General features: G+C 44.4%; 1 pseudogene; it reads left to right on the forward strand.

Moving 5' to 3' along the window:
* Window positions 1–25,586, forward strand: part of LOC106577666 (nephrin-like) — a 53,964-nt pseudogene that overhangs the window by 23,090 nt on the left and 5,288 nt on the right.

The raw sequence follows: 25,586 nt of genomic DNA on the forward strand, positions 1-25,586 counted from the left end.
TTAACACAAACTCTAATATCAATATCATTAGTGAAACTAATGGCAATTATGACCCGGGCCCATATTTCACACAGAAACTCATTTGAATCCCAGCTTGGTCTTTTACAGTGAGCTAATTTAACTGAATCGCTTCAATGCACAATCCAAAGGCAATAAAGCCGGCACTTTCTGTGGTAATAATGGCAGGTAATAAATGATACATTTTCACTTCACTGCATAGGAGATTTCTCTACTACCACGACTGGAAAAACAAAAAGAGAATGAAACTTCCGTCGCATCACACCGACTCTTCCTTCACACCAACACTTGCTATCTTGCTGCATCAGTCAACGGTCTAAACCGCTCTCTTCTTCCTCTCCTATCCCACGTAAAAGCCTCCTATCTATTCCTATTCACACCTCACACACATCGAAAATGAGTTGCAGACCCTTCAATGTATCTCTCTTTCTGTCGCTCTCTCTCTCCTCTTAGTTTTGTATTATGGATATGCCTGCGTCGCCCTAAGGCATGTGTGTAACCTAACACACTGTATGTCTAAGTTTAGCCCTCATGTCTGCCTGTGTCCCGTGTGTAACATACAATCATACATGATATGATGCATCCATGTCTGCCTGCTCAGTCATTAGCCTGTCTTACTACAGCCCCTCAGGGCTTACTGCTCAGCTGCACTTCCTCTGTTCCAGTTAAGATCCCTCCTGGTATAGCTGAATATAGACAGGTTTTGGTAACTAGTATGGGTTTGCAATGGATGGAAAACCTCAGGAGAGGACAAGATTTCTTAAAGTGATGTTGATGGACTAGAGATCGTTTCTTTACTTCTTCCTTTACCTTCAAATCCAGTCTTTCCATCCTTGCTATAAAATATTGATCCTGACACAGAGCACTTTATTGACTGAATTTACTGTGCGTGAGTGAGTGTGTGTTTCAGTTGAGCCAGAGAAGGTGATGGTGCTGGTGTCGTTCGAGGCGAGAGAGGGGGAGGAGGTGACCCTATGCTGTTAAACCTCCTCCAGTAACTCACCTGTACACATCCGCTGGGGGCTGGGCTTCAGGGAACTCAACACCACTGTGGTCAATGTGGAAGAAGTAGGGGGCCCCCATTTACTTCGACAGACACTTTTTACCCCCCCACACACACACAAAAAAGCACCATTCTGCACTAACTGTCATTTTTATTCAGACATTTGGAACAACACAAATAAATAAGCACAACATTTAAAACGATAAAAATATATACAAAAATAGGACTTATAAATATCAAAAAGAGGTAACAAAGACAAATAGAAACAAATGGTAGTATATAAATACAAATAGAAAGATAATCCAAATATTACACTGTTACCCTATTGCTAACAAAAAATAGAAATAGAACTAAATTGCAAAAATCCTATATCACACAAATACACAAACAGAATAACACACTTATAAAGAAGAGAACCTTATTATTACACTATTGAACTTCAAACAAGAAACACAAGTCCACAAATTTGGATACATTTCTGAGAGCTCCCTTTCGTGTATAAATATCAGCAGCTCAAGCAGGGTCATGGTCTTCGATGGCAGGTCAGGCAAGTTCTTCAGTTCCTATGCCATCCAAGTCTGAGTGTTCTTTATAGTGCAGTGTCATACTAAGGGCCTCACATTGTTCTGTCAGTTCCTCATTTGAGAGACTTTGGAAGGTTGACAGCACTCTCTGACATTTTCCAATGTGGAAAATCGTTCCTGAAGGGCTGAGGTTGCAGCATCAACAATGACATTGAAAAATGTCACCTCCAGCTTCTTCAGGGCATCACTCAAAGGCTCATCAAATGATTTGTATGAAAAGTGTCGCTTTGTGGACCTCAGACTTTTTTGTTGTAGAACGGCCTCTACATTCATACCCTCGCAAAGATCCTTGGCTGACGTTTGTGCAGTCATAAAGCCTGTTGCCCTGTAGTTGCTGAGACCTCTCTCTGTCTTTCTGAAAAGACTGACTGCAACATCCACATGCATACTGGGAGACTGTATTAGCTTGCTCACATGTTGGATCTGGCTCAAGATGTCATACCACACCACTGTACAGATGCTGAAGCGGTATGATCCCATCTCCTCTGACAAGGATTGGACCTCAATCTTTATCACAGGGTCTTTGGTTTGATCCCTCACCTGTGCCTCTCTCACTGGTGCTGCCTGATACCCGAGTGGTTCGACACTTTTAACTTTACTCTCCCACCTTATCTCAGTCCACATCTTCAAAGTGATGTCCACATGTTTTTTCAGGATAGCCCATCGCTGTGTGGAGGCTGAGAACAAGGTGTACAGTTTGTGTAAGATGCCAAAGTATCGTGTGGCATCGACAGAACTTTTAGCATCATCAGCCACAACCAGTTTCAATGTGTGAGTCCCACATGGCACAAATAGAGCTCTTGGATTCATTTCCAGGAGTCTGGCTGGGACACCTTTGTTTTTGCCTCTCATGTTGGCCCCATTATCATAATACTGTCCTCTGTAGTCCTCAAAAGGAATGTTTAGCTCCTCTAATCTTTTGAGAATCAGGGATGCCAAATGTTGGCCCCTGGACTCCACTCTCCAAAAACCCCACTAAATGTTCCTTTATGTGGGGATCCTCCTTCAGTGACACAATCCTAATCACAACTGACAACTGTTCAGTGTGGCTGACATCTGAGGTGCAATCTAGAATGATAGAGAAGAATTTTGCCAGCTTGATGTCACTCACCATTATTGAAATGACCTTGCTGCTCAACAAATCATTGAGTTCATTCTGGATTTGGTGGCCAAGGTAGCTGGTGGTGTGACTCGAGGTCCCTTTTTGGACACGGTTAAGGTGCTCTTTCATGACTGGATCAAATTGTGCCATTAGTTCAACCTCTTTTAGGAAATTTCCATTTGATGGAGAGTACAGTGTTTATGTGTGTCCCCTTAATGCCAGATTTCTAATTGCCAGAGATTGCACAATAGCAGTCAGACGTGTCAACACCTCTCTCCATCTTATCCTCTCAGCCTCCATAAGTGCCATCTCAGGCTTATCAGTCGTTTCCCCTTTTTCTACGCTCATTGCCAGTTCTTTCCATGTTTTCATGCAGGTTTGGTGTTCTGGACTGCTGTCGTGTGAAGTCAGCAAAGAACTTGCGTGTTTCCAGTCTGTCAGTCCTGAGTTTGCAAAATACATTTTCTTCTGAGAAAAGAGTTTACAGCAGAAGCAGAAGAGGCTGTTGTTGGCACTAAGACCACACTCAGTACAACAAAAAAAAAAGAAAAGAAAAAAATGCATGAAATGAAATGTATGCACTCACTACTGTAAGTCGCTCTGGATAAGAGCGTCTGCTAAATGACTAAAATGTAAAAATGTATAAGGAAATAAGCAAACAAGAAACCACTCACCCAGAGGCAGCGCTCATAGTGGCCGGAGACTTTAATGCAGGGAAACTTAAATCAGGTCTACCAAATTTCTATCAACATGTTAAATGTGCAACCAGAGGGAAAAAATTCTAGATCACCTGTACTCCACACACAGAGATGCGTACAAAGCTCTCCATCGCCCTCCATTTGGTAAATCCGACCAATTCTATCCTCATGATTCCTGCTTACAAGCAAAAATGAAAGCAGGAAGTACCAATGACTCGGTCTATAAAAAAGTGGTCAGTTGCAGTAGATGCTCAACTACAGGACTGTTTTGCTATCACAGACTGGAACATGTTCCGGGATTCTTCCGATGGCATTGAGGAGTACACCACATCAGTCACTGACTTTATCAATAAGTGCATCGAGGACGTCGTCCCCACAGTGACTGTACGTACATACCCCAACCAGAAGTCATGGAATAGAGGCAACATTCGCACTGAGCTAAAAGGTAGAGCTGCCGCTTTCAGGGTGCGGGACTCTAACCCGGAAGCTTACAAGAAATCCTGCTATGCCCTGCGACGAACCATCAAACAAGCAAAGCGTCAATACAGGGCTAAGATTGAATCGTACTACACCGGCTCCAACGCTCATGTTATGTGGCAGGGCTTGCAAACTATTACAGACTACAAAGGGAAGCACAGCCCCGAGCTGCCCAGTGACACGAGCCTACCAGATGAGCTAAATCACTTCTATGCTCACTTCGAGGCAAGCAACACTGAGGCATGCATGAGAGCATCAGCTGTTCCAGATGACTTTGTGATCATGCTCTCCGTAGCCAACGTGAGTAAGACCTTTAAACAGGTCAACGTTCACAAAGCTGTGGGGCCAGACGGATTACCAGGATGTGTGCTCCGTGCATGTGCTGACCAACTGGCAGGTGTCTTCACTGACATTTTCAACATGTCCCAGATTGAGTCTGTAATACCCACATGTTTCAAGTAGACCACCATAGTCCCTGTGCCCAAGAACACAAAGGCAACCTGCCTAAATGACTACAGACTCGTCGCACTCATGTCCATAGCCATGAAGTGCTTTGAAAGGTTGGTAATGGCTCACATCAACACAATTATCCCAGAAACCCTAGACCCACTTCAATTTGCATACCGCCCCAACAGATCCACAGATGATGCAATCTCTATTGCACTCCACACTGCCCTTTCCCACCTGGACAAATGGAACACTTATGTAAGAATGCTATTCATTGACTACAGCTCATCGTTCAACACCATTGTACCCTCAAAGCTCATCACTAAGCTAAGGATCCTGGGACTAACGACTTCCCTTTGCAACTGAATCCTGGTCTTCCTGACGGGCCGCCCACAGGTGGTGAGGGTAGGTAGCAACACATCTGCCATGCTGATCCACCACACTGGAGCTCCACAGGGGTGCGTGCTCAGTCCCCTCCTCTACTCCCTGTTCACCCATGACTGCATGGCCAGGCACGACTCCAACACCATCATTAAGTTTGCAGACGACACAACAGTGGTAGGCCTGATCACAGACAACGACGAGACAGCCTATAGGGAAAAGGTCAGACCTGGCCGGGTGGTGCCGGAATAACAACCTATCCCTCTACGTAACCAAGACTAAGGAGATGATTGTAGACTACAGGAAAAGGAGGACTGAGCACGCCCCCATTCTCATCAACGGGGCTGTAGTGGAGCAGGTTGAGAGTTTCAAGTTCCTTGGTGTCCACATCAACAACAAACTAGAATGGTCCAAACACACCAAGATAGTCATGAAGAAGACACGACAAAGCCGATTCCCCCACAGGAAAAAAAAAAAGATTTGGCATGGGTCCTGAGATCCTCAAAAGGTTCTACAGCTGCAATATCAAGAGCATCCTGACTGGTTGCATCACTGCCTGGTACGGCAATTGCTCGGCCTCTGACCGCAAGGCACTACAGAGGGTAGTGCGCACGGCCCAGTACATCACTGGGGCTAAGCTGCCTGCCATCCAGGACCTCTACACCAGGTCCTGGATGGCAGGCAACACACATTATCATGATGAAACTGTGTGAAATGATATCCAATGTTATGTAAGCTAGTTGGACAGAAAACGGAATATTGTTGCCATATGTGTAATAGCATAGCAAGCAACATAGGCTAACAAACATAAGTATTATACTAGCCTATTTCATTACATGCATAATATTATACTCATAAAGAGATGACATAGCTGCTTACCTTTATCTTTTGCGCGTTTCTCCTCTTCTTCTTTCCTCTTTTTCCTAAACTGGGCACCTGATTGCTTAGACCTTTTCTTGTCCATTTGTGTTGATTTGCCACTCAAGCATCAATACATTACCCATCCCACAACACTGTCAACCAAGAGTCAAGACTAAACCAATTCACCTTGGTGGTGTGCAGACTGGTTTTATATTATTCTTAACGATTTTGCACAAACCAGAAAAAAAAGCAACAATATGTCTGTGAAACTATATATTCACAGTATTATGAATGAATTGTGGTTTATTTGGTAGCATTTTGTGGTGTGACTGATTTTACTAATTGCATTAGTACTGTACAAAGCTAGAGGTGCGCTATTTGATAGATTCCCCCACTCTCCCTACCTCGGGCTTCCAGTAGGGAGACCTGAGGTCAACTTACCCCTGCCCCCCTCCCCATCTCGTACTTCTGAGTGGGAAACCTTCCCAGGCAGTAGCCTGCCTAGCTCACAAACTAGAGTCATGGCGCCCACTCCGACAAGGTTAATTGACCCACAGCCACACACGGTGACATGATATCATTGACGTGACGTGCAAATGAGCGATAGAAAACTGATCGCGCAAATGTCACAATTTTTTGTGCGGGCACCACGTGCCGCCCCAGGCAAGATGCCGCCCTGGGCAGCTGCCCATGTCGTCCATACCTAAATCCGCCACTGCTGCATCATACACTATAAACCTACTTACATGAAATAGCTCAGGAAATATTTGAGTGAGCTAAACAAGACAGGTTCCTGACAGGAGAGCACATGGGGCAGAAAGTAATTGCCAAGGTCAACCAGAAAGGGAAATTTCTGGACAGAAAATACACATTTCTAGATAAAGGAAGCTTCCAGAAAACACTTCCAGCAGCATTAGTGCAGCCTCACTTTGGTGTGTACTACCTGGTACAGCAGCTCCCCTAAGCTCTTCAAGAACAAGCTACAGACAGCTCAGAATAAAATGGAATGGGCCATTCTGAATCTTAGCCCTCAGGCTCATGTTGGCCCTTCTTAGCTCAGTGAACTACAGTGGCTATCAGTTGAAGATGAGATTGGCCTCAGTGTACAGTCCCCCAGCATCTAAAGAACTATCTTACTACAAATGTTGTGCCATGTCGATTCAAGAGCAGTACTGTTCAGAACGACAGTGGTAGAGTGGAACAAACTCCCGGCTGAGATAAAAACTGTTTCTGCCAGTCTTAGTTTCAAACACTACCGCAAGGCTTGGCTAATGTTGACATAGCCTCCTAGCAAAGTGTAAAGCCACTCTGCACTAGAGGAGTGATTTGGTAGATGTGCATATCAGCTTTTTTTGTAAATACGTAAATATGTGGACATTGTGTATAATGGAATGTATGGCACAGAGTGCCCATGTCACTTGTATTGCCCTGCAGCCACTTCAAATCAAATCAGTATTTTTTTTTTTATTAACAAGAAAATGACATAACAATAGCGAGGCTATACACAGGGGGTAACGGTACCGAGTCAATGTGCGGGGATACAGGTTGTCGAGGTAATTTGTAAAGTGCCTATGCATAGATAATCAACAGCGAGTAGCTGGGGGGGGGGGGGGGGGGGGGGGTGGGGGGGGGGGGTGTCAATGTAAATAGTCTGGGTGGCCATTGAATTTACTTGTTCAGCAGTCTTATGGCTTGGGGGTAGAAGCTGTTAGGGAGCCTTTTGGTCCTAGACTTGGCGCTCCGGTATCGATTGCCATGCGGTAGCAGAGAGAACAGTCAATGACTTAGGTGACTAGAGTCTTAGACACCGCTTAGTATATAGGTCCTGGATGTCAGAAAGCTTGGCCTCAGTGATGTACTGGGCCATACACACTACCCTCTGTAGCGTCTTACGGTCAGATACCGAGCAGTTGCCATACCAGGCGGTGATGCAACCGGTCAGGATGCTCTCGATGATGCAGCTGTAGAACTTTTTGAGGATCTGAGGACCTATGCCAAATCTTTTCAGTCTCCTGAGGGGGAAAAGGTGTTGTCGTGCCCTCTTCACAACTGTCTTGGTGGGTTTGGACCATAATAGTTTGCTGGTGATTTGGATAGCAAGGAACTTGAAACTCTCAACCCGCTCCACTTCAGCCCTGTCGATGTTAATGGGGGCCTGTTCGGCCCTACTTTTCCTATAGTCTACGATCAGCTACTTTGTCTTGTACACATTGAGGGAGAGGTAGTTGTCCTGGCACCCCACTGCCTGGTCTCTGACCTCCTCCCTATAGGCTGTCTCAGTGTTGTCAGTTATCTGGCCTACCAATCACTAAATCAATCAAATGTATTTCTAAAGCCCTTTTTACATCAGCCGATGTAAACCCCAAACAGCAAGCAATGCAGATGTAGAAGCACAGTGGCTAGGAAAAACTCCCTAGAACGGCCAGAACCTAGGAAGAAACCTAGAGAGGAACCAGGCTCTGAGGGGTGGCCAGTCCTCTTCTGGCTGTGCCGGGTGGAGATTATAACAGAACATGGCTAAGATGTTCAAACGTTCAGAGAGGACCAGCAGGGTCAGATAATAATAATCACAGTGGTTGTAGAGGGTGCAACAGGTCAGCACCTCAGGAGTAAATGTCAGTTGGCTTTTCATAGCTGATCATTCAGAGTTAGAGGCAGCAGGTGCGGTAGAGAGAGAGTCGAAAACAGCAGGTCTGGTACAAGGTAGCACATCCAGTGAACAGGTCAGGGTTCCATAGCCGCAGGCAGAACAGTTGAAACTGGAGCAGCAGCATGACCAGGTGGACTGGGCACAGCAACGAGTCATCAGGCCAGGTAGTCCTGAGGCATGGTCCTAGGGCTCAGGTCCTCCAAGAGAAAGAGAGAGAGGAAGAGAGAGAGAAAGGGAGAGAAAGAGAACGAGAGAGAGAAAAAGAGATAAAAAGAGAGAGAATTAAATACTTAAATTCACACAGGACACCAGATAAGACAGGAGAAATAATCCAGATATAACAGACTGACCCTAGCCCCCCGACATATAAACTATTGCAGCTTAAATACTGGAGGCTGAGACAGGAGGGGTCGTGAGACACTGTAGCCCTGTCCGAATACACCCCCGGACACTGTTGTGTCATCAGAAAACTTAATGATGGTGTTGGAGTTGCAATCATGGGTGAACAGGGAGTACAGGAGGGGACTAAGCACACACCCTTGAGGGACCCCAGTGTTGAGGATCAGCGTGGCAGATGTGTTGTTGCCTACCCTTACCACCTGGTGGAGGCCCGTCAGGAAGTCCAGGATCCAGTTGCAGAGGGAGGTGTTTAGTCCCAGGATCCTTAGCTTAGTGATGAGCTTTGTGGGTACTATGGTGTTGAACACTGAGCTGTAGTCAATGAACAGCATTCTCACATAGGTGTTCCTTTTTGTCCAGGTGGGAAAGGGCAGTGTGGAGTGCGATTGAGATTGCATCATCTGTGGTTCTGTTGGGGCGGTATGCAAATTAGAGTGGGTTTAGGGTTTCCGGCATGATGGTGTTGATGTGTGCCATGACCAGCCTTCTAAAGCGCTTCATGGCTACCGACGTGGGTGCCACGGGGTGGTAATCATTTAGGCAGGTTACCTTCGCTTTCTTGGGCACAGGCACTATGGTGGTCTGTTTGAAACGTAGGTATTACATACTCGGTCAGGGAGAGGTTGAAAATATTAGTGAAGACACTTGACAGTTGGTCCGCGCATGCTTTGAGTACACGTCCTGGTAATCCATCTGGCCCAGCGGGTTTGTGAATGTTGACCTGTTTAAAGGTCCTGCTCACATTGAGAGCGTGATCACACAGTCATCCGGAACAGATGGTGTTCTCATGCATGCTTCAGTGTTGCTTGCCTCGAAATGAGCATAAAAAGCATCTAGCTGTGTTCCGGCGACAATGTGGCGAGAAGCAGCAGCTAACTAAAGAGGCTGTGTTGCTCCAACTATTATTCAACGCCTAGTTACACATTTTGTTAACTAACTGTCCAAAATATCGGTTATATGGAAAAACGACTTGGAAACGCACATAAGCAGACACTTTGATGAAAAACATGAAAATGTTGTCTCTACCTGCAGCTAGCAAGGAAAATGTCGGAGAAGAACAACCTGATGACCCAGTTCTAAATGAGATTCGCAAAATGAACAAAAATCTCCAAGAAAAAATTGGGCGAAGATGTGGCTGAAATAAAACATACAGTGGGTGCACTGAAAACAAAAGTGGACACACTCGACAAACAAGTTACACACGCAGAAGAGAGGATATCAACCTTGGAGGACAAGAACAACCGCCTAAACAACACTGTTGAAAAAATGGAGACTGTGATTGGAAAACTCAAAGAATGACTTCAATACCAGGAAAATTATGGTCGGAGAAACACACTTCGGATCAGAGGAGTTCCCAAAATCCACATAAATACGGAAGATTGTGTGAAAGACAATTTATGCAACCTTTATGCAACTTTGATAACACACCGGAGGATGTTAACAACATGCCCATCGAGAGAACACATTGGACACCGGCGACACTGCGCCCAGGACCAGCCGCACGCAACCCCCGGCCTATTCTGGTGAAATTCTCACCTGACTTTTCCAAAGAGGTTCAAGACAAGAGAAATGTGTTCACGGAGGTGAGGCATTGTGCATGAAACGAGAACGGAAATACTCGTTGAAATATCCTGCCTTGTTCTGGGTTACTTTGAGAGGATTACACATCATTTCACAGACCCAAAAGAGGCAAATGAGTGTGTCATGGATGTCAATGAGGCCGAACAAATTGAGTAGCGAGGTAGGCTTTGGAAGTTCCACATGGTGGCGCAATGGTTCATCACGGATGGACTAACATTTTTCTCTAAGGCGATAGAACTTCCCAAGTTGTGAGTAACTGTCGCGTCGAGTGTTTATGCTACAAATGTTGCCTGTAATTTATCTTTCTGGTTTACAGTTGACATCATTTTAGTACTAGATTAAGCAGGACTATAGTCCAAGCATTTCATTCTGTATTATGGCTATGGTGGGGATAAACATACTATATATTATTTCAGTTTTCATTCTAATAACAGCAATAGTGGGTCAATATAGACCACAACAGGCGTGTTCGTGCCATGAGTGATAGGCACAAGCCAAAGCGTTAGTCAGCTTATTTTAATTTATCATTATGACTTTTACCGGTCTCTCTTTTGTGGCTGACCTCAGTTTACATTCCTGTCTTTTGGAGTTATACAGTTCATGTATCAGTCTACATGAGAAAGGAAATCTCTTCTCTTTGCGAGAATAAGGATCAGCCTGTCTTTATGTTCGATGTTTTGGTTGATTCATGTCATCTCTATGACATGTCATATCTGTCATTTCAAAATGTATGTGGTCATGGCTATATTTGTCGTTGGTAAAACATGCTAATTCTAGTTGGAGCTTCAGCGCTCGGAAGACCTCGGGACACTTCACACGGATGAAAGCCTGGTTTAGGGGGAGGGAGATTTTTATTTTGTACGTACATTTTTTTGTACCTTGTGGGGTTGGGGTATGTTTATGACATATTTGTTCTATGGAAAGTTTAGTGTTCTAGGTGGGGGTACTACCAGTCGTTCGCTTTCATTGATTTGCTAAGCCGTGGCTATCATAAACGCATCGATTTAAAATATTCTAACACTCATGTTGTGGTAATAATATATTTACAACCTTTCAGATATAATGACCAATGTGATTAAAGTTACATTGTGGAATGTGAACGGACTAGGTTCATATTTAAAAAGATGTAAGGTGTTGAATTATCTAAAACAAAAACACTCAGACGTGATTATGCTCCAAGAGACCCACCTACTGGAAAAGGATGCTCCTAGGGTGAGAGACAGATGGGTGGGTAGTGCTTACCATAATACATTCAACCAAAAACAACAGGTTTTTCTATTCTATTTTCCAAATGGTATACATGTTCAAGTGGAAAAGGAGTTTAAGGACAGAGGGACAAATCTTGATTTTACTTGTAAAGATTTCAGGACAAAATATAATATTGGGAAACATTTATGCCCCAAATTGTAATGAACACGAGGGGAGACAGAGAGCTGGTTTCAAGCACAGGGCGCAGCAGATGTTTATTGCAAAGGACCACAGGATGAGGCAGGTAGCTGGGTCCAGGGGCAGGCAGAAGGTCATACACAGGGGTCTGAAAGGGCAACAGTACAGGCAGGGAAAAGGCTAGTAACGTAGTCTGGGAGATCAGGCAATAGGTAGATAACAGGAAATCCCATAGGCTAAAGTACAGGTAGGGTATAGGCAAAAGGCGTCGTTATTGAGGCAGGCAAAAACTATCATACACGGGAGGAGTAAATCACAGGAGAACCAGCACTCTGAAAGACATGTGTCACAAAACAAACAATACCTCACAGTGATGGGGTGCAAAGAGTAGAACTAAATAGTGTGTGATAATGACATACAGGTGTGTGAACAGGTGATAGAATTCATGTGATTGGGATCTAGAGAGTGAGCTACATTCAGGGTATCTAAGTGTTTGAGTGTGAGCTGGAAAGTGGGCTGGAAAGTGAGCTGCGTTCAGGGGATCTACGTGTTTGAGGGTGTGAGTTGGTAGCAGACATTACAAAAATGAAGAGGACCCAGACTTCTTCCTTCAACTTAACAAAATAATACTGGATTTCTGTCATTTTCGTCTGATACTAGGGGGGATTATAATCAGGTTCCTGATGCTTATTTAAATAAATCCAAAACTGGTCTAACCAGGACCTCAAAAACTCAAGAAGCTATTAAAATACTGTGTAAAGATTTTGGTCTTTATGAAATATGGAGATTGATCAATCCAACCCTCGCGATTACACATTATTTTCAAATAGGCACACTGTTTATTCACGCATTGACTACTTTCTGATCTCACACTCTGTCAGAGATGAAGTGGGTGCTTGCAATGTGGGCACGATAGCTATAACAGATCATGCAACCATAGGAAAAGAAAGAGAAAATTGTAAATATTGGCGAATGAACACCAGCCTCTTACAGGACAAGGTGTTTTGTGAATTCCTTAAAACACACATTATGATATTATTTGAAACAAACAACAATAGTGTGAAACAGGTACATGACTGGGAAGCTTTTAAAGCTTACATACGCGGAGTAATGATACAACGATCCGCTACTATTAACAAACTAGATAAACAGAACATTTATAAACTTAAAACAGAGCTTTAAATGCTGGAGAGGGAATATTGGTCCAATCCTAACAACATTTATCTGGTAAATCTGACGAAAACCAAATACGAGCTGAATATTTTATTCAGTAAAAAAGCGGAATATTCCCTGTTCAGGCTGAAGCAGAGATGGTACGAATCTGGTGAAAAGGCAGGAAAATTGTTGGCCAGTCAATTGAAATCTAGAGAAACAGATTGGCAAGTAGGTGGAATTAGAAATAAGACAGGCAAGCTAATTACCAATCATAAAGAAATAAACAATGTATTTGGAGACTTCTATCAGGAACATTATACTTCAGACGGTCTTTTAGATATGCAGAAAGCAGAGGCATTATTTCAGAATGTGAACCTTCCTAAGCTAACAGAGGAAGACAGGAACTGGCTCGACCGCCCTATTACTTTGGAGGAATTGACCGAAAATAAAAGACAAGCACCCAGTGGTAAGACTTCAGGGTTAGATGGGATACCCAGTGATTTCTATAAAAGGTTTGCAGAGCAGCTTAGCCCAGAAATATGGAAAACATTTAACACATCGATTTACACAGGTGAGATCTCACCTTCTATGAGTGATGCAGTAATCACCCTATTCCTCAAAAAGGGAAAGGGTCCCCATGAGTGTGGGAGCTATCATCCAATTTCTTTGATAAATTGTGATGGAACGTTTTTACAAAAATTCTGGCTATGAAGGTGCATCATATCATTAAGAAAATCATAAATCCAGCTTAGGGGCGGATTTGTGAAAGGCAGAACTTCATTTTATAATCTTAGACGCCAATTGCATGTCATCTGGAAGGCAAAATATTAGGATACTTCAGTGGCAGCCTTATCCCTAGATGCAGAGAAAGCCTTTGATAGGGTGAGCGGGGACTACCTGCATTATACTATAAATACATTTGGATTTGGACAGGGCTTTCAAAATATTATTAAACTTCTGTACAATGACCCCAAATCCACAGTAGTCACTAACGGACTACGATCATCTCCATTTTCTGTAGGACGAGGCACGAAACAAGGTGACTGTCTCTTGCCCCTCCTATTTATTAGAGCGTTAAAACCATTAGCAGAAGCCATTAGGCTGCATCAGTCAATCAAAGGGATTAATATGGGAGGTAGGGAGAATAAACTACTGCTTTATGCAGACGACATATTACTAATAATATCAGACCTCCAACTGTCCATACCGCCTTTACTGGACCTTGTAAATGCATTCTCAGAGATATCACGCTATAAAGTCAACTGGACCAAATCTGAAGCAATGCCTCTATCAAAACGTTGTCTAAGAAATGACCTCCTTAGCTGGAGGTTTCAATGGGTCCCTAAAAACTTGAGGTACCTGGGGATGGTGTTAAATCCTAGTCTAGAAAACATGATTTCTGAAAATCTTGACCCACTATTGAACAAAATTCAACTCCAGTTTAAGAGCTGGGATACACTACAAATCTCATTATGTGGTAGGATACAGGTTATAAAGATGGTCTTAGCTCCTAAACTGAATTACGTCATCAGCATGTTATCACTATCCATACCTGTCTATACTTTTAAATCCATAGACAAAATTATGACTGAGTTTGTTTGGGCCGGTAAAAAGGCCAGGATGAAACTAGCGAGATTACAGGCAAAGACTGAGAAGGGAGGAATAAAGCTCCCTAACATGCAATTGTGTCAAGGAGCCTTTGTAGCTTCCCAAATAGGCTCTCTCTTTATTGAGAACTCGACTAGGCCAATCTGGATGGACATGGAAGAGGAACTTAATGCCCCATTCGGAGCATCAGATTATTTGAGTCAACAAAAGGTGGGACCCCAGAATCCAATAATGTCTCATACTAAAAATATATGGAGCCAGATTCATAAGAGAAAGATCTTCACCTTTCTTGATAAGCTATGCTTCGTTATGGAACAACCCTAAATTGAAAATAGATGGACACATGGTTTTCTGGAAAGATTGGTATAGAAAGGGGATAAAGAATATTGATTGTCTGTATCAAGAAAACACTTTTACCCCTTTTGAAGAGCTAAGGTCCAAGTAGAATTTACAGAGACAAGGCTTTTGGAGGTATCTCCAGCTTAGAGATTGTTTGTTTAAGGTTGGACAAAACAACAACAAATTCCCAGAAGGATCCTCCCTCTTATAAGGAATGATATGTGGCCTTGGCAGAAATAGCTTCATATGAAAGATTAATTTATAAAATTAATGGTAAACTCGAGATAGAAAGTGAAAACAATATGTAATGGCCTGATATACTACAGACGACTGGTAGGGGTAGGGATTTATTTTATTATTATTATTATTTAAATGTTCCTTTTGTTGTAATAGTTGTTATGGGGGAGGGGGGTTTTGGGTGAAAAATCAAAAGTTTGTTTTCTTTTCTATCTTTGTGTGTGCGGTGCGTTTGGGGGGTGTTCACACCCCCTGACTTTTTCTGCATTGTTTTGCGTTGCAGCCTTGTTTTTTATTTGGTCTGTCTTGGAGTGGGGCTGTGGCATGGCGGGCTGTGGGCGGGGAGTCTGGGTGCATTGTTGTTATATCGTAAAAGGAAACAATAAAAACTACAATAAAAATAATTTTAAAAGGCATTTAGCTCATCTGGTAGGCTCGCGTCCCTGGGCGACTCGTGTCCCTGGGCAGCTCGCGGCTAGGTTTCCCTTTATAGTGCCTTTGCCTACCAATAGAGGACCACAATGGAAACAACTCTTTGACTTTTTGTGTATAACCATCTGTAATTTCGGTACATGTATTGGTTGCCTGCTGTGGCTTCTTTATGTATTTTCAATTGTATTGAAAATTACCTATGAAACTACACCTCAGAGGTCAATACACACTTAAAATACTTAATTCAGATTTCAGACAGTCCGATTTGTACATCTCGAGTGCCCAATGACATGCATCTGTGAGAGAAGCCTTTGATTCTTCCCCGTGTAGAGTTTCCACCTTGACCACGTTGAATCTGTTCTTCATTATCTCGCCACTCTGAACAAAGACCCACTATTCAGTCTATATTAGGATATGCTTAACACTCCGGCCGTCCTACAATCTAAGATAGATGCCCTCAATCTCACACAAATTATCATAGAGCCTACCAGGTACAACCCTAAATCCGTAAACACGGGCACCCTCATAGATATCATCCTGACCAACCTGCCATATAAATACACCTCTGCTGTCTTCAACCAGGATCTCAGCGACCACTGCCTCATTGCCTGCATCGGTAATGGGTACGCAGTCAAACAACCACCCCTCATCACAGTCAAACGCTCACTATAACACTTCAGCGAGCAGGCCTTTCTAATCTACCTGGCCCGGGTATCCTAGAAGGAGATGGACCTCATTCTGTCAGTAGACTCTGCCTGGTTATTCTTTAAAAGTGCTTTCCTCACCATCTTAAATAAGCATGCCCCATTCTAAAAATGTAGAACTAAGAACAGATATAGCCAATGGTTCACTCCAGACCTGACTGCCCCTGACCAGCACAAAAACATCCTGTGGCGTACTGCATTAGCATCGAATAGACCCCGCGATATGCAACTTTTCAGGAAAGTTAGGAACCAATATACACAGTCAGTTAGGAAAGCAAAGGCTAGCTTTTTCAAACAGAAATGTGCATCCTGTAGCACAAACTCCAAAAAGTTCTGGGACACTGTAAAGCCCATGGAGAATAAGAGCACCTCCTCCCAGCTGCCCACTGCACTGAGGCTAGGAAGCTCTGTCACCACCGATAAATCTGCGATAATCGAGAATTTCAATAAGCATGCTTTCCACCTGGCTACCCCTACCCCGGGCCAACAGCTCTGCACCCCCCACAGCAACTTTCCCAAGCCTCCCCCATTTCTCCTTCACCCAAATCCAGATAGCTGATGTTCTGAAAGAGCTGCAAAATCTGGACCCCTACAAATCAGCTGGGATAGACAATCCTGACCCTCTCTTTCTAAAATTATCAGCAGCAATTGTTGCAACACCTATTGCTAGCCTGTTCAACCTCTCTTTCGTAACGTCTGAGATCCCTAAAGATTTGAAAGCTGCCGCGGTCATCCCCCTCTTCAAAGGGGGAGACACTCTAGATCCAAACTGTTATAGACCTATATCTATCCTACCCTGCCTTTCTAAAGTCTTCGAAAGCCAAGTTAACAAACAGATCACCGACCATTTCGATTCCCACCGTACCTTCTCCGCTATGCAATCTGGTTTCCGAGTTGGTCATGGGAGCACCTCAGCCACGCTCAAGGTCCTAAACGACATTATAACCATGATCAATAAAAGACAATACTGTGCAGCCGTCTTCATCGACCTGGACAAGGCTTTCAACTCTGCCAATCACAGCATTCTTATTGGCAGACTCAACAGCCTTGGTTTCTCAAATGACTGCCTCGCCTGGTTCACCAACTACTTCTCAGATTGAGTTCAGTGTGTCAAATTGGAGGGCCTGTTGTCCGGACCTCTGGCAGTCTCAATGGGGGTGCCACAGGGTTCAATTCTCGGGCCGACTCTTTTCTCTGTATACATCAATGATGTCGCTCTTGCTGCTGGTGATTCTCTGATCCACCTCTATGCAGACGACTCCATTCTGTATACTTCTGGCCCTTCTTTGGACACTGTGTTAACAAACCTCCAGACGAGCTTCAATGCCATACAACACTCCTTACGTGGCCTCCAACTGCTATTAAATGCAAGTAAAACTAAATGCATGCTCTTCAACCGATCGCTACTTGCACCCGCCTGCCCGTCTAGCATCACTACTCTGGACGGTTCTGACTTAGAATATGTGGACAACTACAAATACCTAGGTGTCTGGCTAGACTGTAAACTCTCCTTCTCAACTCACATTAAGCATCTCCAATCCAAAATTAAATCTAGAATCAGCTTCCTATTTCGCAACAAAGCATCCTTCACTCATGCTGCCAAACATACCCTCGTAAAACTGACTATCCTACCGAGCTTTGACTTTGGCGATGTCATTTACAAAATAGCCTCCAACACTCTACTCAGCAAATTGGATGTAGTCTATCACAGTGCCATCCGTTTTGTCACCAAAGCCCTATGTACTACCCACCACTGCGACCTATATGCTCTCGTTGGCTGGCCCTTGCTTCATATTCATCACCAAACCCACTGGCTCCAGGTCATCTATAAGTCTTTGCTAGGTAAAGCCCCGCCTTATCTCAGCTCACTGGTCACCATATCAGCACCCACCCATAGCACGCGCTCCAGCAGGTATATTTCACTGGTCATCCCCAAAGCCAACTCCTCATTTGGCTTCCTTTCCTTCCAGTTCTTTGCTGCCAATGACTGGAACGAATTGCAAAAATCACTGAAGCTGGAGTCTTATATCTCCCTCACCAACTTTAAGCATTAGCTGTCAGAGCAGCTTAACGGTCATTGCACCTGTACATTTCCCATCTGTAAATAGCCCACCCAACTACCTCATCCCCATATTGTTATTTATTTTTTCTCCTTTGCACTCTAGTATCTCTACTTGCACATTCATCTTCTGCACATCTATCACTCCAGTGTTTAATTGCAAATTGTAATTATTTCGCCACTATGACCTATTTATTGCCTTACCTCCCTAATCTTACTACATTTGCACACACTGTATATAGACTTTTGTATTGTGTTATTGACTGTGCGTTTGTTTATCCCATGTGTAACTCTGTGTTGTTTGTGTCGCACTGCTTTGCTTTATCTTGACCAGGTCGCAGTTGTAAATGAGACTGAAAAACTGAAGTTCTCAACTGAAAAAAAAGATATAAAAAAATACTACACAAGGCTTTGCCAATGAGTGAAGCATCAAAAAGTGTTCCTGTATTCTTCTCTCTCGGCTTTTGAGTACGTTAATGAGATAAAAGTGAATAATAGCTGACATGGGAGTTGAGAGAACCATTATCCCGGCTCTTTGTTCATTATGAGAAATACTTTTCATTTGATCTAGCATTTACAGCTGCATTCTATCCAGCTTTAATGTGCCTGAATACGTCTGAGGGTTAATAAAGACTGACACATCAGTGGTGGTTCTTTGTGAACGCGTTCCTTCTTGTGTCTGTTTCTCTCTGAAAAAGGCTTTTGCACTAATCATCTCAATAAAAGCCTAAAACCCGGGGTGCAAAACAGACATGACTAGCATCATACAGGAGCAAATGGGTGTTTGATTCAATTTATTACAGGTTTTGCCAGCAGGAAGAAGCATATGAATGTGATTTATTAGTTTGTTTATTATCAAGGACCAGGCACAATGTAAGTAGAGCACAAGAGTTAGAGAGCCACAAAGCTAATTTCCATCATCAAAACATTATTATTATTGTATTTCCTGTGAGCAGCCTACTGTGTATTTATCTCCAAGGAAAATGTTCAGGGACACTAGAACTTCCTGTCTCTTCCTGACGTTGTCATGTGTCCTTTCCTGTCTCCAGGGAGACCACGGGGGGAAGACAACCATGTCTAACCTGACCCATATTGTCTCTCGGGAGGAGAACGGGCTGCCCCTCACCTGTGAGACCTTCAACAAGGGCACACGCTTCTCCAAGAGCCAGTCCACCAACCTCATTGTTTTCTGTGAGTCTCTGGATAGAACTATGACTACAACAACCCTATAACCCTGATGGTTATTGTGAATCTCTATTGAATGGCTATGACTAGTACAACCTTGAACAAACCTTGCACAACCAGAACATAACTATGCATTGTACAGTAACAATCCCAACAATAGCAATGTGTGCTTTCTATAACTATAACAATACAGACACAACCTTCTCACTCTTTCCTGCCCTCCTCTCTCTCTCTCTCTCTCTCTCCCTCCCCGGTCTCTCTCTCCCTTATACACTCCCCTCTCTCTCTCTCTCTCTCTCCCCCTTCTTCTCTGTCCCTCCCTCCCCTTCACCCATATCTATCTCTCCTCCTCCCCCCTCCCCTCTCAGACCCTCTTCAGAAGGTATGGATAGAAGCCTCTCCCCCAGGGGTTCCTCTGAGCTCAGGGACCATCACTATATATTTTACCTCTTGGGGATGTCATTCGAAAACATAATGTTACATTTCACTGCTATGCGGATGACACACAGCTGTACATTTCAATGAAACATGGTGAAGCCCCAAAATTGCCCTCGCTAGAAGCCTGTGTCTCAGACATAAGGAAGTGGATGGCTGCAAACTTTCTACTTTTAAACTCGGACAAAACAGAGATGCTTGTTCTAGGTCCCAAGAAACAAAGAGATCTTCTGTTGAATCTGACAATTAATCTGGATGGTTGTACAGTCGTCTCAAATAAAACTGTGAAGGACCTCGGCGTTACTCTGGACCCTGATCTCTCTTTTGAAGAACATATCAAGACTGTTTCAAGGACAGCTTTTTTTCCATCTACGTAACATTGCAAAAATCTGAAACTTTCTGTCCAAAAATGACGCCTTTGTTACTTCTAGGTTGGACTACTGCAATGCTCTACTTTCCGGCTACCCAGATAAAGCACTAAATAAACTTCAGTTAGTGCTAAATACGGCTGCTAGAATCCTGACTAGAACCAAAAAATGTGATCATATTACTCCAGTGCTAGCCTCCCTACACTGGCTTCCTGTTAAGGCAAGGGCTGATTTCAAGGTTTTACTGCTAACCTGCAAAGCATTACATGGGCTTGCTCCTACCTATCTTTCCGATTTGGTCCTGCCGTACATACCTACACGTACGCTACGGTCACAAGACGCGGGCCTCCTAATTGTTCCTAGAATTATTTCTAAGCAAACAGCTGGAGGCAGGGCTTTCTCCTATAGAGGTACATTTTTATGGAATAGTCTGCCTACCCATGTGAGAGACGCAGACTCAGTCTCAACCTTTAAGTCTTTACTGAAGACTCATCTCTTCAGTAGGTCCTATGATTAAGTGTCGTCTGGCCCAGGGGTGTGAAGGTGAACGGAAAGGCTGGAGCAACGATCCGCGCTTGCTGTCTCTGCCTGGCCGGTTTCCCCTCTTTCCACTGGGATTCTCTGCCTCTACCCCTATTACGGGTGCTGAGTCACTGGCTTACTGGTGTTCTTCCATGCCGTCCCTGGAAGGTGTGCGTCACTTGAGTGGATTGAATCACTGACGTGGTCTTCCTGTCTGGGTTGGCTATATAAATAAATTTGATTTGATTTGCTTTGATCATACGCCTCATCTGCTTCTCTAGTGGGGGAAGCCCCAAAGGAACCCTCAACTGGTGTGTACATGTGTGTGTACATGTGTGTATTGTATGACAGCATACATTTTGATCGTTTAAGTTGTAACAGGTTGTAGCAGTTAAGACTCTCTGTCTGTACAGTACCATGTCCTCCATTCTCTCCTCTCCTCTCCTCTCCACACCGCAGGATGGTAAGGTTTTATTAGACTACCCAAAACAGGTGCCCTCTGATAAAGGCATGTCCAAAGAACTGGTTGTGCGCCACCAGCCCAGTGACAACATGGCTACCTACCGCTGTAATGCCACCAATAAGGCCTAGATGGTCCTCAATGCCTCTGTCACACTCATGGTCCAGTGTGAGTCTTACAGGCCTACAGACCAGGCTCTGGGCATGAGTGGATTAATACTAGCCTTTATGGAGAGGAGGAAAGAATTAGAGGAGGAAAGCATTAGGTACATTCAAGATGATAGGTGGATTCTAGATGATAGGTACATTTAAGATGATAGGTACATTCAAGATGATATGTATTTTCAAGATGATAGGTAGATTCAAGATGATAGGTAGATTCAAGATGATAGGTTGATTCAAGATAATAGGTGGATTCAAGATTATAGGTAGATTCAAGATGATAGGTAGATTCAAGATGATAGGTACATTCAAGATGATAGGTACATTCAAGATGATAGGTACATTCAAGATATAGCCTAAAATTATGCTACAAAGACACGGAATCAGCAGCCTCAGTATGTTGACAGTGGTGTCTTGTCCCCTCTCCTCCACCCCTCCCTAGTCCCTGCAGTGAGTGTGACAATCATAGCCAAGCAGAAAGAGCTGCGTCGGGGCCAAAACCTCAGTCTGGACTGCCTGTCTGGGAGCAGCAACCCCCAGGCCAACATCTCCTAGAGCTTGGGCCCAACCAGGTGACGGGAGGGCAGGTTAAAAGGGAGCCAGTCTGTGGGCCGTGGAGGTGTCAGATGAGACCCTAGACTACAGTCTTGTGCAGGTCAATTGTTTGGAAACCGCACCCGGTCTGCACCTGCTACAATACCGCGACTGCACCGTAACCCGCCAATCAGGACAGAGAGCTGCCGCAACCCAGCCAGTAATTTGTACCAAAACCTGCCGTAAATTGCCAGATCATATCAACTGATTTCATTGTTATGACTAGTGGTAGGCCTAGGGCATATAGGCCTATAAACAGTAGTAGCCTATCCCCATGCCATAGCCTATTCAAAGAATTATGTGATTGCATGCAGCCATTTGAAAAGACAAAAGCAAGTTGTAGCCTACTCAGGCAAGCAATAGGCCTAACTGAGTTTTGAAAAGCCATGCCTACCTGCTGGATGAGGGGCCTGTTTTGGACTGCCCTCATCAACACAGACTTGCATGCTAAGTCAAAATCCATCCATGGGCTAACGTCAACGATTAAGCAACAATATCCTGTTAACATAATTGTAACTTCACTTGTGAACTGTTTTCCATGAGTTGGATTTACACTTGCATTAATTGTGTTATCAAACGCTGCCATTACATGTAGAAGTTAGTTAGCTAGCTAGCTCAGGTAAGAACGGTGAGTAGTGAGTGAAAGTCACATGAGGGGAAGAGCAAGGAGTGGGAAAGCAGGAGAGGATAATGCGTTTTACTCACAGAGACAGATAGAGGTTTAATCTTTATATCTGTGCCATTCTAGGATCTGTGACAGCGTGGGGACCGCCACTGAGGCTACAACCCATAGGAATCCCCACCCAGTTGACTACTTTGACTACTTTAAAATGGCGGAAGCATGGTGGAAGCCCTCATTGATGCTGCCCATGATAAAATGGCCATTTGGCCACTAGAGGCCTCTATCATTCTCTGACGTTTCCTCAGAGCCCACTGTGAGCATTCTGTGCAAGCAGCCTGTCTCAGTGCCGCTCTGATGGCACACACACACCACAGAATAAATTAATCAACTGTCAAAGTACAGAAGAAATTGTGAATTTGTTATTTAATTAATTAAAACGGCAACCTGGCCACGGATTTATCGAATGTTCAAAATAGACCCACCAAAGGTTCTCCTCTCATCTCTCCCTCTCCCAGGCTGAAAGGGGTGGATCAGGCTCCTAGGAAAACAACGTTTGGTGATGTGTCAGTACGCAGTACTCTGTCTCTCCCCCTGTCCTCCCAGCACCATGGCCAGAGGATCACCTGTCAGGCCTACAGCTCTCTGCTGTCTGAGGGAGTCAACACCTTCTACAAGCTCAACGTCCTCTGTGAGTGGTGAAGAGTGTGTGGGTTGTATACGTGTCTATTTCTCTCTGTTTGTTATACACAGCTTTTGAATACTTTATTTGTTTCACTGTGAATGCTTAATTTGTTTCACTGGGGGTCCAAATAAAGTATTGAAAATGTGTGTGCACAGTTATGAGTAGGAGAAAAAGAAAGTGTGTGCTGGTGGGTAATGAGGCTTGAAGCATGATGGTAATGTGACACGATAGTGTGCATGGCAGGCAGTTTTGTTTGTGTGTGTTTGTGCTGTTCTCTGTGTTTGCGTGTGTGTGTGTGTGTGTGTGTGTGTGTGTGTGTGTGTGTGTGTGTGTGTGTGTGTGTGTGTGTGTGTGTATGAGTGTGTGTTACTGTATTCCTTTGTTGTGACTGTGGGTTAGTCAGGCTCTGCGGCAGTGTGTTCTAATTGTGTGTGTGCTTTGCAGCACAGCCATGTTATTCTTTGATGCTGTTTCGCAGGCTGTAGCCAGCCAGCTCTTCAAAGCCTGCTGCTCCGTGCGAGCATGAAGGAATGTCACTGTGTGTTTGTGTGCAGCTGCTGTTGGACAACACTACTGTCACTCGCTGTTTTATGCCTGTCCCTCCACCTCCCTCCCTCCCTCCCTCTCACCCCGGCCTCCTGTGTGAATTCAGTCTTTTTTTGATATTGGTGGGCGTCGCTTCTCTACAGGTTTTTCTTTCATTTGCGCTGCTGTCGCCTTTCATGGCTGACATGGTTTCTTTGTGTCTGGGTTTGTATGTTTTTCTCCCTTTGTGTGTGTGTGTGTGTGTGTGTGTGTGTGTGTGTGTGTGTGTGTGTGTGTGTGTGTGTGTGTGTGTGTGTGTGTGTGTGTGTGTGTGTGTCAGATCCCCCAGAGTTGAGCCCTGACCATCCCCAGAAGATATAGGTAGTGGAGGATGAGACAGCCATCCTTCCCTTGCTGGTCTCGGCCAATCCAGATGACATCTCCTGCAGTTGGCTCTACCACAAGGAGGAGCTGCACAAAGGTGATCCACCCTGCTCTCTTCCTCTCTCGCTGTGGTATCTCTTTATAGCCAGCCAACTAACTCTCTAGAGCTGAGCCAGCAACTGTGCTCGTATCAGCCGCCATTCAGTGAATAAAACATGGCAGGTCGGGCAGCAATGTGAACCTGCCTGATGTGATTCTCGTTCAAATCAAACCAAATTGTATTTTATTTGTCATATGCTTTGTAAACCACAGTGAAATGCTTACTTCCTTATGGGCCCTTCCCAACAATGCAGAGAGAAATAAGATAGAGAAATAATAGAAAGTAAAACACAATAATAAAAGTAATAATAAATACACAATGAGTGACGATAACTTGTCTATATACTGTACACATGGTACCAATACCGAGTTAATGTGCAGGGGTACGAGGTAGTTAAGTACATAGAACTAGGAATAAAGTGACAGATAATAAACAGTAGCAGTAGCGTATTTAAAGTTAGTGCCAAAAGGGTCAATGCAGATAGTCAGGGTAGCTATTTGGTCAACTATTTAACTAACTATTTAGCAGTCTTATGACTTGTTTAGGGTCCTGTTGGTTCCAAACTTGGTGCATCGGTACCGCTTGCCGTGCGGTAGCAGAACAGTCTATGACTTGGGTGGCTGAAGTCTTTGACAATTTTTAGGGCCGTCCTCTGACACCGCCTCGTATAGAGGTCCTGGATGGCAGGGAGCTTGGCCCCAGTGATGTACTAGGCCGTACGCATTATCCTCTATAGTGCCTTGCGGTCGGATGCCAAGCAGTTGCCATAACAAGCGGTGATGCAGCCAGGGCCCATGCCAAATCTTTTCAGCCTCCTGAGGGGGAAGAGACGTTGTCGTGCCCTCTTCACGACTGCATTGGTGTTTGTGGACCATGATAGAGCCTTAGGGTTGTGTACACCAAGAAACTTGAAGCTCTCGACCCGCTACATCCCCGTCAATGTGAATGGGGGCGTGCTTGGCCTCAGCTTTTTGTAGTCCACGATCAGCTCCTTTGTCTTGCTGACGTTAAGGGAGAATCCAGCAGAGACCTGGGAGTTTGTTGTCCTTGCACCAAACTCCCAGGTCTCTGCTTCCTCCCCTATAAGCTGTCGTCGTCGGTTGTCAGCAAACATAATTATGGTGTGAGAGTCATGCCCGGTCACGCAGTTGGGGGTAAACAGGGAGTACAGGAGGGGACTAAGCATGCACCCCTGAGGGGCCCCGTGTTGAGGGTCAGCATGGTGGATGTGTTATTGCCTACACTCCTGACCTCTGGGTGGCCTGTCAAGAAGTCCAGGATCCAGTTACAGAGGGAGACGTTCAGTCCGAGGGTCTTAGGTTAGTGATGCGCTTAGAGAGCACTATGGTTTTGAACGCTGAGCTTTAAGCAATGAACAGCCTTCTCACATAGGTGTTCCTCTTGTCCAAGTGGGAAAGGGCAGTGTG

The sequence above is a fragment of the Salmo salar genome, chromosome 02 (genome assembly GCF_965601325.2).
Source record: "Salmo salar chromosome 02, fSalSal1, whole genome shotgun sequence".
NCBI lineage: Eukaryota > Metazoa > Chordata > Actinopteri > Salmoniformes > Salmonidae > Salmo > Salmo salar.